A 12,090-nucleotide genomic window follows, 5' to 3' on the forward strand; every position below is an offset into this window, starting at 1 on the left:
TGAACGGCGCCTCGCCCTATGTCTCCTCTACACACAGCCATATTCTGCTGCTATTGGCCCCCCTGTGTTTATGCTGGACATGGGGCATTGTCCTAATTTCAATCGAACACACCTCGACTTGCCCATCTTACAGCGGAGAACTCTTACTTAAACCTGTTTTGCCAACTCCATGAGTTGCTTAGTTTGGGCAGATACCAGTTGTCCCTCTGCTGTAATGGTATTCTATTTGTTTGTTTTTGTATGGAGTCTGGGATCCTTTTGCCTGCTGGCCCGCGGGAACTTCGTCGCTGTCAACACAACATCACAGTGGTCGGACAATTGGACATTATCACCACAATGACCCACCATGAACCCCTTTACCTTCTTTACATGAAATGTGCAAGGCATACATATGCCGGCACACAGATATTCCATATACTCATATCTTAAAAGACGCTCAATTCATATAGCGCTTTTCCAGGAAACACACCTCGCACAACCCGAGGTGACTAGATTACAGCGGCGATGGAGAGGGCAACTCTGTGCAACAGGTTATTCTTCCTGTGCCAGAGGAGCCTTTATTTGGATCAGACAAGGCACCCCCTTTGTGGCAGAAGACCAAATTATTGATGCGCAGGGGTGATATACCCTGGTGCGGGGATGCCTTGCTGTCCGCTCGCTGGTGCTGGGTTCCATATAAGCACCAAACACAGATCAGACCTCATTCTTCCATTCTTTATCTAACCAGCTTTCACGTTGGAGTGAGCTTCCCTGGTTATTAGGAGGTGATTTTAATAGTGTATCGGACCCTTGTTTGGACCGATTTAACCCCCCACCCGCCCACTACCTACTGTGGTGGCTGCACGTGCACTAAGCAACTGGCTCCAGAACTGCCATCTATTAGACATTTGGCACCACCGTAATGCTAATGCGAGAGTCTACTTGTATTTTTCCACTCCACACCAACTGCATGTTCGTCTCCATAGAATTCTATGCACAACTAACTTATATCCTACAGTACTAGAAACTGACTACTTGGCACGCACTCACTCGGACCACAATCCGCAATTTCTGCACTTGGGAAGGGACATATCTCCGTTGAGCGTTCCTACCTGGAGACTTCCCCTGGAGCTGCTGGAGGACACTGCATTTAGGGCGTTGTTGGATATTGCTAACATAACACTGGCACGGCGTCTTCTGGCTGGATCGAATGGGAAGCATTTAAAGTCTTCATTAGGGGCCACTGTATGGGTATGCAATGGAACTTGCGTAAATCTATTGAGAACAACCTAATTAAAGTGGAACGAACCCTGATGCAAAACGAACAGTACGCTACCCAGCACCCTTTAGAAACTGCACAATTATCTGCCCGGGCAGAACATGTATCCCTTTTAGAGAGATTACGTTGTTTAAATTATGCAGCCCACCCAGCACGCGCACATGCTTCTGCTGATAGATCGGGTAAACTGTTAGCCTGGCTGATCCGACAGGAACAAGACCGCAGCCCTATGACAGAACTCCGCTCGGCGGCGGGGAATGAAATCCACTCTGAACTTACGAGACATTATGAGGCATTTTACTGCTTGTAGGAAGTTGGCTCTGTATATACTATCTCAAAGTGAGAGATAGTGTGCACAGAGTCCAAGTGTTCCCCTTAGAGGTAAGATAGTGGCAAAATCCGATAACTTTAATGCTCCATTTTGTGGTAGTGTGGTCAAGCAGTAGGCTTATCAGAGGGTATTGTTAAGCATTTGTTGTACACACACAGGCAATAAATGAGGAACACACACTCAGACTTAACTCCAGGCTAATAGTTTTTATATAGAAAAATATATTTTCTTAATTTATTTTTAGAACCACAAGTTCAAGATTTGAAGTAAATACATAAAATGCAAGGTACTCCACACAGGTAAGTTAGGAACTTTGAATTAGAGCAGTAATATACACAGTTTTAGTTAAAATGGCAATAAGCTATTTTAAAAGTGGACACAGTACAAAAATCAACCGTTCCTGGGGAGGTAAATAATGGTTAGTTTTTCAGGTAAGTGAGGCACTTTCAAGTTCCTGGGCATAGGCAACCCACCGTTGGGGGTTCCAGACAACCCCAAAGTTACCACAACAGCAGCACGGTGCCGGTCAGGTGCAGAGTTCAAAGAGGAGCCCAAAACACATAGGTGCCTATGAAGAACAGGAGTGCTCCCGGTTCCGGTCTGCCAGCAGGTAAGTAGCCGCGTCCTAGGAGGGCAGACCAGGGGGGTTTTGTAGAGCACTGGGTGGGACACAAGTAGGCACACAAAACACACCCTCAGCGGAACAGGGGTGGCCGGGTGCAGTGTGGAATGCAGGCGTCTGGTTTAGAATAGGAATCAATGGAGAGACCCGAGGGTCACTCTAGCGTGCAGGCAGGGAACTGGGGGCTTCTCGGGCCAGCCACTGACTGGGCTAGGCAGAGGGTCGCCTGGCGGTCACTCCTGCACTGAAGTAAGGTTCCTTCTGGTCCTGGGGGCTGCGAGTGCAGTGCTTGGTCCAGGCGTCAGGTTCCTTGTTACAGGCAGTCGCCGTCAGGGGGAGCCTCATTATTCTCTCTGCATGCATAGCTGTGGGGTTCCAGGGTGGTCGTCTCGGGCTACTCACATGGTCGCAGTCGCCTGGGAGTCCTCCCTGTAGTGTTGGTTCTTTGGAGCTCAAGCCGTGGCATCGGGTGCAGAGGGTGAAGTCGCATGCTTCCGGCGGGAAGAGTGAGGTCTTAGAAAGTTGCAAGAAAGTTGCAAAGTTGTTGCTGGATTTGAACAGAGCTGCTGTTCACTGGAGTTTCTTGGTCCTTTGGTTCAGGGCTGTCCTCTGAGGCTTCAGAGGTCGCTGGTCCCTGTTCAATGCGTCGCTATTGCAGTTTTCTTTGAGTCAGGAGACAGACCGGTAGGGCTGGGACCAAAGCAGTTGTCTCCGACGTCTCTGCAGGGCTTTCAGATCAGCAGTCCTTCTTGTTTCAGGTTGCAGGAATCTGATTTCCTGGGTTCTGGGGTGCCCGTGAATACTAAATTTAGGGGTGTGTTTAGGTCTGTGGGCCGGTAGCCAGTGGCTACTGTTCTGGAGGGTGGCTACAACCTCTTTGTGCCTCTTCCCTGAGGGGAGGTAGGCACATCCCTAATCCTATTGGGGGAATCCTCTAATCTCAGGATGGAGGATTTCTAAAGGCGCAGGGGTCACCTAAGCTCAGGACTTCTTAGGGGCTGTCCTGGCTGGTGGGTGACTCCTTCTTGTTTTTCTCATGATCTCCTCCAGCCTTGCCGCCAAAAGTGGGGGCAGTGGCCGGAGGGGCAGGCATCTCCACTAGTTGGGATGCCCTGGGGAGCTGTAACAAAAGGCATGAATCTTTAAGGCTTACCGCCAGGTGTTACAGTTCCTGCAGGAAGAGGTGAGAAGCACCTCCACCCAGTACAGGCTTTGTTCCTGGACACAGAGTGACAAGGGCACTCTCCCCATGTGGCCAGCCACATGTCTGGTGTGCGGCTGGCTGGTAGAAACTGGTCAGCCTACAATAGAAGTCGGATTGGTATTCAGGGGGCATCTCTAAGATGCCCTCTGGGTGTGTGTTACAATAAATTGCACACTGGCTTCAGTGTGCATTTATTGTGCTGAGAAGTTTGATACTAAACTTCCCAGATTTCAGTGTAGCCATTATGGAACTGTGGAGTTCGTATTTGACAAACTCCCAGACCATATGCTCTTTATGGCTACCCAGCACTTACAATGTCTAAGGTTTTGCTTAGATACTGTAGTGGCATAGTGCTCATGCACATTTGCCCTCACTTGTGGTGTAGTGCACCCTGCTGTAGGGCTGTAAGGCCTGCTAGAGGGGTGACTTACCTATGTCACAGGCAGTTTGAGGTTGGCATGGAACTCTGAGGGGATTGCCATGTCGACTTAGTCATTTTCTCCCCACCAGCACACACAAGCTGTGAGGCTGTGTGCATGTGCTGAGTGAGGGGTCCCCAGGGTGACATAATACATGCTGCAGCCCCTAGAGACCTTCCGTGGCATCTGGGCCCTTGGTACCAGGAGTACCAGTTACAAGGGTTTTATCTGAGTGCCAGGTCTGTGCCAATTGTGGAAGCAAAGGTACAGTTTAGGGAAAGAACACTGGTGCTGGGGCCTGGTTAGCAGGGTCCCAGCACACTTTCAGTCATAACTTGGGAGTGATTGAGCACTCTGACAGTCCCTGGGCTGGCCCAGTGGTCTTGGTCCCCAAACCTCACACAAAAGATGGTAAGAGAGAGATGAGGTTCTGTGTGGACTACAGAGGACTCAATTCTGTCACCAATACAGATGCTCACCCCATTCCAAGGGCAGATGAGCTGATTGACAAATTGGGTGCTGCCAAATACTTAAGTACTTTTGACTTAACACCAGGGTACTGGCAAATAAGAATGGCACCAGGAGCAAAAGAGAAAACAGCATTCTCTACACCTGATGGGCACTACCAGTTTACTGTGATGCCCTTTGGCTTAAAGAATGCCCCTGCCATCTTCCAAAGGTTGGTGAATCAAGTCCTTGCTGGCTTGGAGTCCTTTTAGTGCAGCTTATCTTGATGATATTACTGTCTTTAGCTCCAGCTGGCAGGATCACCTGGTCCACCTGAGGAAGGTTTTGCAGGCCTCTCTATCAAGGCATCTAAATGTCAGATAGGGCAGGGTACTGTGGTTTACTTGGGACATCTTATAGGTGGAGGCCAAGTTCAGCCACTTCAACCCAAGATCCAGACTATTCTGGACTGGGTAGCTCTAAAAACCCAGACTCAAGTCAGGGCATTCCTTGGCTTGACTGGGTACTATAGGAGGTTTATGAAGGGATATGGATCAGTAGTGACACCCATCACAGAACTTACCTCCAAGAAAATGCCTAATAAAGTTAACTGGACCATGGACTGTCAAAAGGCCTTTGACACCCTGAAGCAAGCAATGTGCACAGCACTAGTTGTGAAAGCTCCAGATTACTCTAAGCAGTTCATTGTGCAGACAGATGCCTCTGAACATGGAATAGGAGCAGTCCTGTCCCAAACAAATGATGATGGCCTTGACCAGCCTGTTGATTTTATTAGCAGGAGGTTACTCCCCAGGGAACAGCGTTGGAGTGCCATTGAGAGGGAGGCCTTTGCGGTGGTCTGGTCCCTGAAGAAGTTGATACCATACCTTTTTGGTTCTCACTTAATAGTTCCAACTGACCACAGACCTCTCAGATGGCTAATGCAAATGAAAGGAGAAAGCCCTAAACTGTTGAGGTGGTCCATAGCCCTACAGGGAATGGACTTTGTTGTGGAACACTGACCTGGGACTGCCCATGCCAATGCTGATGGCCTTTCCATGTGTTTCCACTTAGAAAATGAAGACTCTCTTGTGAAAGGTTAGTCTCATCCCCTTTCGTTTGGGGGAGGGGGGAGGTTGTAAGGAAATGCCTCCTTGGCATGGTTACCCCCTAACATTTTGCCTTTGCTGATGTTAAGTTTTGATTGAAAGTGTGCTTGGACCCTGCTAACCAGGCCCCAGCACCAGTGTTCTTTCCCTAAACTGTACCATTGCTTCCACAATTGGCACAGCCCTGGCACTCAGATAAGTCCCTTGTAACTGGTACCAGGGGCCCTGATGCCAGGGAAGGTCTCTAAGGGCTGCAGCATCTCTTATGCCACCCTGGAGACCCCTCACTCAGCACATGCACACTGCCTCACAGCTTGTCATAACTAGCACAAACAACAGGCAAAAAGTCAAGGGGTAACCATGCCAAGGAAGGCATTTCCTTACAGCACCCATTGGACTGTAAATTGTTAGTCTTGTGCTTGTTTATTAAATACTTCACGCTCCCAGTGCTAGTTATCTTTTCTACAATGATTTAGCACAGTGGTGCCCAACCTTTTGACTTCTGTGGACTCCCACTTTATTAATACTGGAACCCAGGGACCCCCAGTGAATCAATAATGGAATCCGAGAACCCCACACTGAGGGGGGTCATTCTGAGTTTGGTGGGCGGGGGAGGCCGCCCGCCAAACTCAACCTGCCACCTGACCGCTGGTGCCTCCAGGACACCACCAGCCCTTTTACAAGTTCACAGCAGGGCCGGTCCTGCGGTGAAGAGGGCCTTAACATTGACGCTGGCTCGGAATCAAGGCAGCGCCAATTTGGTGGTGCAGTGGCTGCAGCAGCACCCATTGCACATTTCCACTGCTTATAATTTGAGCAGTGAAATGCGTAACAGGCTGTGCATGGGGGCCCCAGGCATCCCCATTCTGCCAGCTTTTCCACAGCGATGTAAACAACCATGGAAAGGCTGGCAGAATGGGACTCGTAATCCGGAAGCAGCGCTGCCCTGGTGAATTACAACTGTCGGGACCGCCAGGCTGGAGGCTTACTGCAGCCTGGCGGTGTCGGCGGTATGACCGCAGCGGATCAGCCGAGGTCAGAATGTGGTGGATCGGACCACCACTACCGCGATGGTCCGATAGCCACCCCGAGTCTGGCGGTCTCAAAACCCCCAGACTTGGAATGACATCCTGAGTTGTTTCTGAAAGATGGAGACCTAATCTAACCTAATGTAATTCTTGATCTATTGTGCTGTCAGCTACGTAATGGTACATACATCTGCTACCATGGTGTGTTTTTTTTTTAATCATTATGGAAATCAATAGGATAGTGCAAGCATGCATCTCATGATAATGCTTACCCTGCGTCATAGTGATAACTCATTGCACTTTGTAGACAGCTGTGGTATGATGCTCCCAAGGCACAAATCTAAATAATTTTGAATACAGTGTGAGCAGATTCAAGACGTGTGACCAGTGCAAATGGCAGTGCTAAGACAGATATATATTTGCAAGTTCCAACGTTTTGGAGAACAGGTCAAAGTAAAATAATATGCATTTGTAAATGATTATTTGTATGTAGGGAACTAATACTAAAGGTTGAATTTACTTCAAATATATAATAGAGGAGAGTGTCTTGGCGGTCTGTCAAAATTATCTTTTTAGGAATAACAGATGTACTAAATGTACACCTATTAAAACTGATAACGGAAACTTTGAACGCCTCTGCCGCCCTGTTGCTGGAGGAGGGGCGGGGCCTGACTTGCAGGAGCACCATCGCACGCTTTAAAGCGCTGAGGAAACCTGCGCTGCGGGGAAACTTTGAACGCCTCTGCCGCCCTGTTGCCAGAGGAGGGGTGGGCCTGACTTGCAGGAGCACCATTGCGTGCTTTAAAGTGCAGAGGAAACCTGCGCTGCGGGGAAACTTTGAACGCCTCTGCCGCCCTGTTGCTGGAGGAGGGGCTGAGCCTGACTTGCAGGAGTATATTTGCATGCTTTAAATCGCTGAGGAAACCTGCGGCGCGGGAAACTTTGAATGCCTCTGCCGCCCGGTTGCTGGAGGAGGGGCGGGGCCTGAATTGCAGGAGCATCATTGCGCGCTTTAGAGCGCTGAGGAAACCTGCGGCGCGGGGAAACTTTGAACGCCTCTGCCACCCTTTTTGCTGGAGGAGGGGCGGGGCCTGACTTGCAGGAGCACCATTGCACGCTTTAAAGCGCTGACGTAACCCGGGCCACAGGACCCGCGTGGACGGCGCCTGGGCCAAGCCCGGGGTCAAGGGCGGGCCCGTCCTGTGACCGGAGGAGGCCGGGCTGGGACACCCCTCTGATAACCGCATTCGAGGAGGAATGCAGTAAGACGCTCTGAGTTGAAGTATACCCTGCACGTACATTTAGTAAAGCTGCACACATTTTTAGGGTAATATACCGCATAATAATAACAAGGAACGACATTGTGTTTTATAGATTCCTGTTTATATTTTTAAACATAATATCCCTGGTTTTTACTTTTTGGACAGGGCACTTTGGCCCCTAATTCTCCTATACCATGGGCAAAAGGAAAAGTATTATACCAGGGGCTGATGGTACCCAGGGTACACATACTCAATCATCTATAACCAGCTATCTATCATCAGTGATTGGGGCTATTGAAACTGAAATTGTGCAAGTGGAGGAAAAGATTGGGGTTGCTTATAATCTCACCCAAAGAATTCTCCTTGAGCCCGTGATGTATATTCAATCTCACCACAAGACTCAAGGCCTCCCCATTAATAGTCCCAATCAGGATTTGCCTCAGTCTAAAAATAGTATACCTGGTCTGCAACCTTTTAATGTAAGTGACGAAGCTACTGTGGACCATTTTACTGCGGACCCTCCACCGTCAAAGAAAAGGAAAGAGGGAGTCCTTTTTAAACACCCTAGGATATCAAAGCGGACTTCAAGGGCAAAGGGAAATATCCAACCACAATTGAATTCTCCGGGCAACTATCATTAGTATCAGGTCCACCAAATCTCTCAGGCCCAGATATTCGGGATTTGAGAGTCCCTCAGGACGGCCACCTATTTAATTTGGATTCTACGCTCAAACCCCTTTTTTCAGCTCTAGAGGAGAAACTAGTAACATTAATAAACACTAAATTTGAGAAACTCCAGAATACTTTGCTAAAATCGATTACCCAAACATTCTCCTCAAAAACTGGTATTACCCACACACAGGAAGCTAAGTTGGAATATAAAGACGTACGGCAGATTAATCTATCTACTGGTCATGACCAATCCCTGGCTTGTTCTACATCTATTCATGGAATTTACGGAAATCCACCCATAAAGTCTTTACCTACCTTGGCTGGTGGTATGGGCATCCCTTTGGAACGTGAAATGGCCTCTAAGATTATTTTTCCCATTACTTCCCCCATTGCTTAAAAAGGAGGTTTTGCAACTTCCACCGGATTGCATGTCATATGTTTTGGTCCTAGCCAATGTGCCCCCTCTTGATTCTACTCAGAGGGAAGATACTCAGGCATTAATGAGGAAATGCGCATTGGCTGAGGCTAAAGCTTAATTATCAAGACGATTTAAACAGTAAAATTATTATGGCACGAAGGGTAAAGTGGGTGGGTCCATTTAAGAAAGTACATGAAGAGGACGGTATTGTGATTCATTTTGCTAATCCTTGTTTGGTTAAATACCTTTTTGAAGGTTTCTTCAAGCTGTGTTAAGGGAAAGGGTGAGATCCAATTTTACCCTTTAAGTTGATTTTAAAAAAAGGTAATAGGCTTGATCCCACCTGTTACAGAGCAATTTCGCTCATAGATTCTACGGCTAAGATTTTGGGGAGTGTTATTATGACCCGGCTTGAGGATTGGGTGACACAGACAGGAATTCTTTCCCCAATCCAATATGGCTTTAGGCCTGAATTAGGTACAGTAGTTCAGGCCTTAAATCTGCACTTTATTCTTAGCAAATATGTTACTGTTGGGAGAGGATCCATTCACCTAGCTTTTATTGATTTATCCAGTGCGTTTGATCTGGTGAATAGAGTGAAGTTGTGGTCACTTATGGATGCAATGGGGGTTGATCAGGATCTGCTTGAGGTGATTAAACAATTATATACTGATCTTACTATTTCACTACAATATGGCCAGTATGGTGAAATGGCCCCTCCCCTCCCATTTATGCGGGGAGTTAGACAGGGTTGTACCTTAGCATCTTCTTTATTTTTGTTATATATCAATGGCCTTTGTAGTTTTCTAGTTAAAAACGGTAGGGATTTCCCTAAGATGGGTTCTAGACAACTCCTGATTTTCCTGTATGCTGATGATGCCGTTTTAATTGCCCGCACAGCAAATAGTCTACAGAATTTATTGGACCTTTTGTTAACTTTTACGCAGGAGGTTGATTTGAAAGTCACTTTTGCAAAGTCACATGTTATGATTTGTGGTCCTAGAAATACGCAAACAAAACGGTTAATGGGGGGAAATAATTTAAGTAAGGTGAAAGATTTTTGTTATCTAGGACTGCATTTAAGTTCTTCCTTGCTGTGGAACCCCCATCTCATTCTAAAAGCCCAACAAATGGAGAGAAATATGGAAGCGATTTATCTCTTTGCCCGTAAATTAGGACATAGACAAGTCCACCAGATTATTTATAAATCTAAATGCGTTTCCGCAGCTATTTATGGGGCGGGTCTCTGGGGATACCCCAATTCAACCCTTTTACAATGTACAGAGAATACATTTTTGCACAGGCTGCTTCTGGTACCTAAGATCGTAGCTAATATTATCTGTCATGAGGAATTGGGAGTACGATACATTGAGGACTTGATTGAAATCGTCCCACTCCTGCTATGGATAAGAGTTTGGCTAAATCCAGCGGCTAGCCTAGTGCAAGATTGTCTGACTGTATCCAGTTAGCCAATCATAATAAGATTTCTTGGCTTACTTTTTGTACATACTTCCTTTCGGAAATTGGGCTTGGAGGAAATGTACCTCAAACCTGAGTTAATACCCGCTAATGCTAAGGAAATGGTTAAACCTCAATATATAGAGTATACTGCGAATCATAGATATCAAGTAGCAGAGAAACTGAAAACATTTGATCTATACAGGGAGTGCAGAATTATTAGGCAAATTAGTATTTTGACCACATCATCCTCTTTATGCATGTTGTCTTACTCCAAGCTGTATAGGCTCGAAAGCCTACTACCAATTAAGCATATTAGGTGATGTGCATCTCTGTAATGAGAAGGGGTGTGGTCTAATGACATCAACACCCTATATCAGGTGTGCATAATTATTAGGCAACTTCCTTTCCTTTGGCAAAATGGGTCAAAAGAAGGACTTGACAGGCTCAGAAAAGTCAAAAATAGTGAGATATCTTGCAGAGGGATGCAGCACTCTTAAAATTGCAAAGCTTCTGAAGCGTGATCATCGAACAATCAAGCGTTTCATTCAAAATAGTCAACAGGGTCGCAAGAAGCGTGTGGAAAAACCAAGGTGCAAAATAACTGCCCATGAACTGAGAAAAGTCAAGCGTGCAGCTGCCAGGATGCCACTTGCCACCAGTTTGGCCATATTTCAGAGCTGCAACATCACTGGAGTGCCCAAAAGCACAAGGTGTGCAATACTCAGAGACATGGCCAAGGTAAGAAAGGCTGAAAGACGACCACCACTGAACAAGACACACAAGCTGAAACGTCAAGACTGGGCCAAGAAATATCTCAAGACTGATTTTTCTAAGGTTTTATGGACTGATGAAATGAGAGTGAGTCTTGATGGGCCAGATGGATGGGCCCGTGGCTGGATTGGTAAAGGGCAGAGAGCTCCAGTCCGACTCAGACGCCAGCAAGGTGGAGGTGGAGTACTGGTTTGGGCTGGTATCATCAAAGATGAGCTTGTGGGGCCTTTTCGGGTTGAGGATGGAGTCAAGCTCAACTCCCAGTCCTACTGCCAGTTCCTGGAAGACACCTTCTTCAAGCAGTGGTACAGGAAGAAGTCTGCATCCTTCAAGAAAAACATGATTCTCCTGCAGGACAATGCTCCATCACACGCGTCCAAGTACTCCACAGCGTGGCTGGCAAGAAAGGGTATAAAAGAAGGAAATCTAATGACATGGCCTCCTTGTTCACCTGATCTGAACCCCATTGAGAACCTGTGGTCCATCATCAAATGTGAGATTTACAAGGAGGGAAAACAGTACACCTCTCTGAACAGTGTCTGGGAGGCTGTGGTTGCTGCTGCACGCAATGTTGATGGTGAACAGATCAAAACACTGACAGAATCCATGGATGGCAGGCTTTTGAGTGTCCTTGCAAAGAAAGGTGGCTATATTGGTCACTGATTTGTTTTTGTTTTGTTTTTGAATGTCAGAAATGTATATTTGTGAATGTTGAGATGTTATATTAGTTTCACTGGTAATAATAAATAATTGAAATGGGTATATATTTTTTTTTGTTAAGTTGCCTAATAATTATGCACAGTAATAGTCACCTGCACACACAGATATCCCCCCTAACATAGCTAAAACTAAAAACAAACTAAAAACTACTTACAAAAATATTCAGCTTTGATATTAATGAGTTTTTTGGGTTCATTGAGAACATGGTTGTTGTTCGATAATAAAATTAATCCTCAAAAATACAACTTGCCTAATAATTCTGCACTCCCTGTATGTGCAGATCTCAACTTCGACTTTGATAGAACCATAATTTCTTTGGTTTTCGAGTCCTTCTCTGTAATCTTTAGATTAAACATGATACATTTTAG

The 12,090-nt window shown here is 46.5% G+C and overlaps 1 protein-coding gene across 1 annotated transcript in view; it reads left to right on the plus strand.

Moving 5' to 3' along the window:
- Positions 1-12,090, plus strand: part of ICE1 (interactor of little elongation complex ELL subunit 1) — a 372,154-nt gene that overhangs the window by 59,729 nt on the left and 300,335 nt on the right. The window lies entirely within an intron of this gene.

This window comes from Pleurodeles waltl, chromosome 2_2 (genome assembly GCF_031143425.1).
Source record: "Pleurodeles waltl isolate 20211129_DDA chromosome 2_2, aPleWal1.hap1.20221129, whole genome shotgun sequence".
Classification (NCBI taxonomy): domain Eukaryota; kingdom Metazoa; phylum Chordata; class Amphibia; order Caudata; family Salamandridae; genus Pleurodeles; species Pleurodeles waltl.